Below are 7,510 nucleotides of genomic sequence, written 5' to 3'. Positions count from 1 at the left end.
ACAAGAGCCGTTTACTTTTAATTTAGGAGCTCTGCAAACCTAAATAATCCAATACAATAAAAATGTTGAAATTTGTCCTTAGTTGTTAGACTTCTCCTTGACTATGTTATTTTATCTGTTCAGTTTATACATTTGCCCTGCTCCTGTGCAGCCCCTGTGCCCCCTGAACTCAGCTCCATTAGGTTAAATATTGAAACCCCCCTTCAGTCAGCATGAAAGATCTCCTGCAAAGTTGAATGCTCAGTCCCTTCTGTTCTAACTGCCGCTTTAACCCCTCCCACCCCCTGCAGACTCCTGCTATGCAAATTCAGCTTCTGCTCTTATACAGGGTGATGGCACCGCAAGAGCCAGGGAGAAGGGATAGGTGAGCGTGGCAGTTTGTACACAGAGAGGAGAGAGGCCAGTCACATGACTCTAGGGCACTGCAAGATAAGGAAAGGGACAGAGATGACAGTTAGTTAGAGCAGATCAAAGTTTCAGAGGAAAGTTTAAAGAAAAGAAAGGGAAAAAGTGACAGAAGTTGTAGGTAAGCAGTGACTAAGGCAGCAGATTTCTCTTGTATCCCCTCCCTGCTGCCAAGGCAAAAACACAGAAAGCCGCGGGTTTCCTTTATTGTCTCTAAAAGTCCGGCTGGGCTGGGGCACTGGAGCCTGACTCAGAAAAAGCACATGGGACGGGGTCATTGGCCTCTGTTTACACACAATGCCTTTCTGCATCCCGAAAGAAATCAGCCCATGGTGACCATTGCAACCCAAGGAGCCGTCCGAAATCGCCCATCCTCAACTCTCACAAAGGTCCACATTGTCCGGGATGACCCCAGCGAAAACCTGCGCAAGTTCAAGAGGAGGAAGTTGCTGGTGAGAGACCAAAAGAAGCTTTCCGCCTGGACCATACTGGTGGCGCTCTTGGGGATTGTTCTCATGGTGGTGCACACCGAGCTGATGTGGTACTCCAAATGTGAGGTGAGTGCTTGCACTTTGTGTCGTTCACATGGGGCTAACGACAACTGTCATTGTGACTTTGTGTTATCTGTCATCTGTTATTATGTATTAATGTGCTGGGATGTCATATGTTATGTGCCGTCATTCTGATCATGCACTGGACCAGTTATCTAACACCTGGCTTCAGGGTAGCTGGACAGGTATTAATGCAAGTTTCAGAATCTGATGTGCAAAACTGAGCATTTGTGGGGGGAGAGGGCTGGGGTCAGCCCACAAACACATACTGGTCAACTTGTAGTTAAACAGCAAGAACAGCTGAAAGGTGAAGGTAGTAAATAAGTCGGAGCTGAGTCAGCACTCTCTGTGGTCTCGTACACTCACGCAGTGCTGCTACTCTATCATAGCTGTATTTCTCCGTATTTAGTCATCACTCGCCTCCGGCACAACACTCATTGTAAGCGATAAAAAATTCCACTGCAGTGATAACATCCGTGACAAATTAAACTACAATTTCAGTGTGATCTTTATAACATCCAGTAGCTGCACTAAAGCCCGTACCGATGGCAAAAGACACCTCTTCTTTGTGATTAAATGCTGTTAGCGATGGAGCTCTGCTTTAGAGAAGAACCCCATATCTGGAAGCCTTGTAAATAACAGATCCCATGTCTGTACTTTTTATCTGTATCCGGCACATTGACCATATGTTACAGGGGAACTTTCTGCACTTTTGTACTTTACCCTTTGGTGTTCATATTTGCATATATGTATGGGGAAGCTGACATAATACACGTTCTACAAACTAAAGGCATGTGTGTGTCTGGCGCTCTGGTAAAAGAGGATGTAAGATGACTATATTTGTATTTTTTTACAGTCAGTTGCATTTATATTTAGGACTGGATAGTTGTGAACCTAGGACATTCAAAATTCTCATCAGCTAAGAATGCTGGGATCTGTAGTCTAAGAGTAAGCTGAACTCTGGATCTTGGGAGCAACATGTTCCTCACCAACCCCTTTGATGTTGCTTCAGTGGCCTCAAAGGAGATGCTTATTTTTGAATTCTTGGGTTGGAGGCAATTTTTGTTGCATAAAAACCAGATGTACTGCCAAACAGAGCCTCATGTAGCCTGCCGGTCCATATAGGGCTACCAAATCACTGCACTTATTTAGCACCCCCTGGAACTATTTTCATGCTTGTGTTGCTCCCCAACTCTTTTTACATTTGAAAGTGGCTCACAGGTAAAAAAAAAAAGTTGGGGAACTCAGACCTAGACGTAAGTCTTTCATTGCTTGGATGCTTGGAGGCAAAGAACATTTAGTGGAGAAAGTTAGGCACCAGTGGGGCAAGATGGTGGCATTGTGGTAAGATAGCAACAGTTGGACAAGATGGTGATAATTGGGCAAGAGGTTGACCATAGCTCAAGGTGAGGATAGTGTAGTAAGGGGGTAACTGTAGGGCAAGATGGGAACAGTAGGGCAAGAGGGTGACTGTGGACCTTGGATGCTGCTTCTACTGGCCTCAAAGCAAGTACTTATTTATAATTATTAGTTTGGAGGCAAGTTTTAGTGGCATAAAACCAGGTGTACTGCCAAACAGAGCCTCCTATATTCTGCAAGTCCACATAGAGGCTAATAAATAGCCAAGCACAGCCCTTATTTGGCACCCCTGGAACTTTTTTTCATACTTGTGTTGCTCCCCAATTCTTTTTACATTTGAAAGTGGCTCACAGGTAAAAAAAAGGTTCGGGAATTCTGACCTAGACAATAAGTCTCCCCTTGATTGTATGTTTGAAGGCAAATACTGTACCTTGGGTGAATATAGTAGGGCAAGATGATGACACTATGGCAAGATAGCAACAGCTGGGCAAGATGGTGACAATTGGGCAAGAGGGTGACCATAGGTCAAGATGAGGATAGTGTAGCAAGGTGGTTACTGTAGGGTCTAGATTGTGGTAGTAGGACAAGATGGGAACAATAGGGCAAGAGGGTGACCGTATGGCAAGATAATAACAAAAGGGAATGATGGTGACTGTGTGTGAAATTGCAGTAGTAGGGCAAGCAGTAGAGCAGAATTTAGAGCCTACAGTTAGCCACCCAGCCAACCAGCGGCTTGCAAGCAACATGTTGCTCACCAACCCCTTGGATGTTGCTTCTAGTGGCCTCAAAGCAAGAGCTTATTTGTAATTCTTGGTTTGGAGGCACGTTTTGGTGACATAAAACCAGATGTATTGCCAAACAGAGCCTCCTATATGCTGCAAGTCCACTTAGGGGCAACCAAATATCGAATCACAGCCCTTATTTGGAACCTCCAGGAATGTTTTTCATGCTTGTGTTGCTCCCAAAACTCTTTTATATTTGAATGTGGCTCAAATGTATAAAAGGTTAGGGACCCCTGCTCTAATATAAGCATCATTTTTACTCCTGTTTTTTTGTGTTAAATGGGCAGGGTATGGTCATTTTCTAACACACCCGACAGTTTGTTTCATGATGTAAGTGGTAAACAAAAAAGTATGCATTGTAGTATGGGTTCCCTTTCAGCTAATTTCTGCCCATTGAGCTCTGAGTATCATGTAGACTTATTGGCTTTAGATGCTACAATAACAAGGCACAAGCTGTGACTGTGCAGCATTTATATAGGTTCAGATTTGCTCATATCCCACTGCCAGCAAACCGATTTTAGTAAATAATTTGCCTTGGTTGCTATTTTGATAGCAACACACTGGACAGGAATTGACTGATATTGGTATTTATGGACCTGGTGCTCATAAACTGACTCACCCAGGTGTTGGCATTAAATTTAGGGAGGATGCCAATGCCTTGAATGATTTAACCCTTTGGGGCAAGAAACACGTACAGGGTCAGTGCTTTGTGTAGCATTACTCATTTCCCGGTTATGAGTGTAGGAGTGGATTCATAGATAATGTACCTACTACTGAGATTAGAAAGGATCATAGACATCAATGACTCTTTGAGGGGCAAGGCTGCCTTTAGGATAGGGCACAGAGGGAATTTGTCCTGGATACCAGGATCAGAGGTGGAGTACAAGTTGTGTAGAATATGCATCTATGTCTCTAGGTGACAAATAAATGTTAAGTGGGCCAAGCCTATAAATATGACTCAAATATGTTGACTTTGCCAACCGAGTAGATCTGTTACACTTTGTTATAACTGTACATTCAGAATTGTATAACCCATGGCTCTTCAAATGTTATGATTAATATTAACACAATCACTTGTATTACTACAACTCCCAGAAACCAAACAGCAGCAAAGTAAAAAGCATGGAAAGCACCCAAAGGGTTTTCATATCGTGATTGGCTTCTCAGTTGCAGGAATGTATTTGGTAGTAAAGCTGTGAGTATACATAAATAAGCAAAACATCATAAAAAGACATCCACCAGCTGTTACAGGTCCTATAAAGGATAGGTCTTGTGAGTTGTGGAGGGCACACCCAGTGCTATTTCAGCTATGGGAGCAAGGACATTGCCAAAGGCAGTACTTCCAGGGGTGGCAGCAGACCCAGAGCAACCTTTTTACATTTTGATTGGATAATCTATAAAGTCCAGCCTCCAGCAAGAACTGTCAGTTAGACATCTCTACTCAGGCTCAGACTGGACCTCCTAGAGTCCACCTCCATGGTCTGTCAACAAGTAGATAGTGCTACATACTGAAAATGTAATATAAGCCTTAGAGCAGTGGTCCCTAACCAGTAGCTCGCAAGCAACATGTTGCTCACCAACCCCATGGATGTTGCTCCCAGTGCCTCAAAGCAGGTGCTTATTTTTTGAATTCCTGGTTTAGAGGCAAGTTTTGGTTTCATAAAAACCAGGTGTACTGCCAAACAAAGCCTCATGTAGGCAGTCCACATAGGGGCTACCAACAGCCAATCCCAGCCCTTATTTGACATTCCCATGGACTTTCTCATGCTTGTGTTTCGCTCTCAAACTCTTTTTACATTTATATGTGGCTCTCGAGTAAAGGTTGGGGACCCCTGCCTTAGAGAGTTATGGAAAACTGCCATTTTGAGAAATATCACAGCACCGTAAGCAAAAATAACATGGCGGAACACATGCAAATCAGATGAACCTGTCTATTTCGGTGTGCCCTCCACTCACCTTCAGCTCTCCTCCCCTTCCCTCTTTTTCTTACCGCCTAATTTGACTGCCCTCTCAGAAGTGCCAGTTTCCACGTTGGCAGAACCTCACATGCTTTTGAGAACAATGGTGGCATGACCAGTTTATTATAAAAGAACCTGGCAGGCGCGCTGGTCGAAAGACTTTTAAAAACTGCTCTGCATCACCTCATCCTCTCCAGTTACATGAGCTTCTAATTGTGGTAAAACGTGTGGCCCATTGATCCTTGGCCAGCACTCTGTTATAATGCAGAATTAGAGAGGGAGATATAAGACTCCTAGACAATTCAGGTCTTGCACCCGGAGCCCAAGAGGTGTCAGGGTAGAAAAAGCTTTTTGTTGTATGTTGGCTCGAGATTATGAAGCTCGTGGTTTCATTACCTGCATCCTGCTGAATCTATTTGCTATCCTGGAGTTAAAATGCTCAAATTACTTTTATATTGCTCATAGCTCCATGTTATGGATCATTACAGTCTACACCCGCCATTATAATCATTATTATCACTTTCACTTATATTGTATACTGGTGGGAAATAAAATGTACAGAGTAGGATCTCATGCTGTGCTCTAGAGTACCACTCTGAGTTATAAGATGGTGGAAGACTATATTTTATGGTATCTATATACCATTTACACACCACATTCCACTATATTACTATTGGTTTTTCTGCAGGCTGCAGTCAGATCTACAACTTGTCAGAGAGACTTGCTCTGTATTGTAGAAGGTAACTCCCAGGTTGTAGGTTCAGAAGAGATGAAATTCTTTGTGCTCCAATCTAGAAGAACTCCCAACTTTTATTTGGGTCCAGTGTAAAAAACACAGTGTTTGTGTCCTTTCTTTGCAGTTTGCACCTTAACACATTTTTGTAAATGAGCCCTATAGAGGGTTGAGTACAGAGCCCTGAGGTTTATCAGCGATATGAGCAACTGTTGAAGATGTTTCCTTAGCATAAAGGAGAGAGAAAGATTAATTAGAGAAGAAGAGAACAAGGTTGTGGAATATGCTTGAGAATCCATTCAGACCTCAGAATTATCTGAATTGGCCTACAATCAAACACCAATGTAACCACAGATAAAATATATGATATACATTTATCCCAGGTTTACACCAAGACAAATAGAAAATTCAGGACTAACTCTTCTGTCAGGAGCCAAGTGGTGCCAGCGTATAAGATAGACCCAATCTTGTCTTCATCTTGCATTGAACCATATGAACACAGGCTGAATCCTGGTGTCTGCAGATTATAAACCAGAGACAATAAGGAAGTCTAATATTGGATTTTCTTGAATTTATAAAACTTACAGAAACTGTTTCCTTATCCCTTATTGTATAGAAATAAACCAAACAGGTAGAAAGTTAGCCTTATGTGATAATGTATGGAGAGTGATAGTGAGAAATTCAGATTAAGCCCAAGGTAATGATTTAACCACTGGTGGTACCAAAACTACTGGTCATCATCCATCATACACCTGCTTAATTTTCTTGCTCACCCAAACATACAGTATTTACCAAATTGTATTACATTTTTGTCTGTATTCTGTGTCTCCGTGATGACTTCTAAATGGCCTTCAAGCAACATTCAAGGATGAATGCCACTTTCTGATGGTTCTGTTTCAGTTGGTGGTGGGTGGGAGCAAAATATGTAGAGCACAATCTCATATTGTATTGAATGCTGATTGCCAAATTTTTAGACTACAACTCACTGCTCGAAAATATGCTGGTTGGAAGTTAGAATGCTTAGAGTACCATCTTTTACCATGCCATTGTTTAATAATTCACAAATTGGACTGGGGCATTGTGCAAAAGTGCAAACATAACTGTAGGATTTTCCCATTTTTTCATTTTGCACCTTGCCCAATTCTTGTAAACGACCCCGTAAAGCAAAACAAAAGAGGGTGACATACTTAGCCCTGAGGCTCCCCACACTAGAGGAACTGATGATGATATTTTGATTCATAAGGGACAGACAAGATTGATCAGAGAGGTAAGAAGAGAACCCTGTGGCAGCCACATACCTAAGGTGTTGAGAATTTGAATGGGAGTGGTTGACAAGCAGATGCTAAATTTAGGAGGATCAAAATAGAGAAGTGTCCTATGGCCCCAGCAAATTGGAGATCATTGGCAACTTTCCATAAGGCTGTCTCAGTATACAGGGTGGAAACCAAATTTCATAGGTTCCATGCATTGTGGGTTTAAAAAACATCATTAATGTGACAGAAGACAATATGTTCAAGGCGTATTTATGAGGCACAATGAAGACTGGATGATATGTTGAAAGACAGGATTGGGGATGAGTTAACTTCTTAGAAATAGGCTTGACATAAACCTGTTAGTCCCCTAACTCATTGATTTTGAGGCCTACTGGTTTATTGTTCTAATGTAATGTACTGTAAACAGTAAGTAACTGGCACTGATGTTCTCAAAGATTATACAACACAG

The sequence above is a fragment of the Xenopus laevis genome, chromosome 7S (assembly GCF_017654675.1).
Source record: "Xenopus laevis strain J_2021 chromosome 7S, Xenopus_laevis_v10.1, whole genome shotgun sequence".
Classification (NCBI taxonomy): domain Eukaryota; kingdom Metazoa; phylum Chordata; class Amphibia; order Anura; family Pipidae; genus Xenopus; species Xenopus laevis.
The sequence above is the reverse complement of the archived record's forward strand: the minus strand, read 5'-3'. Positions refer to the sequence as shown.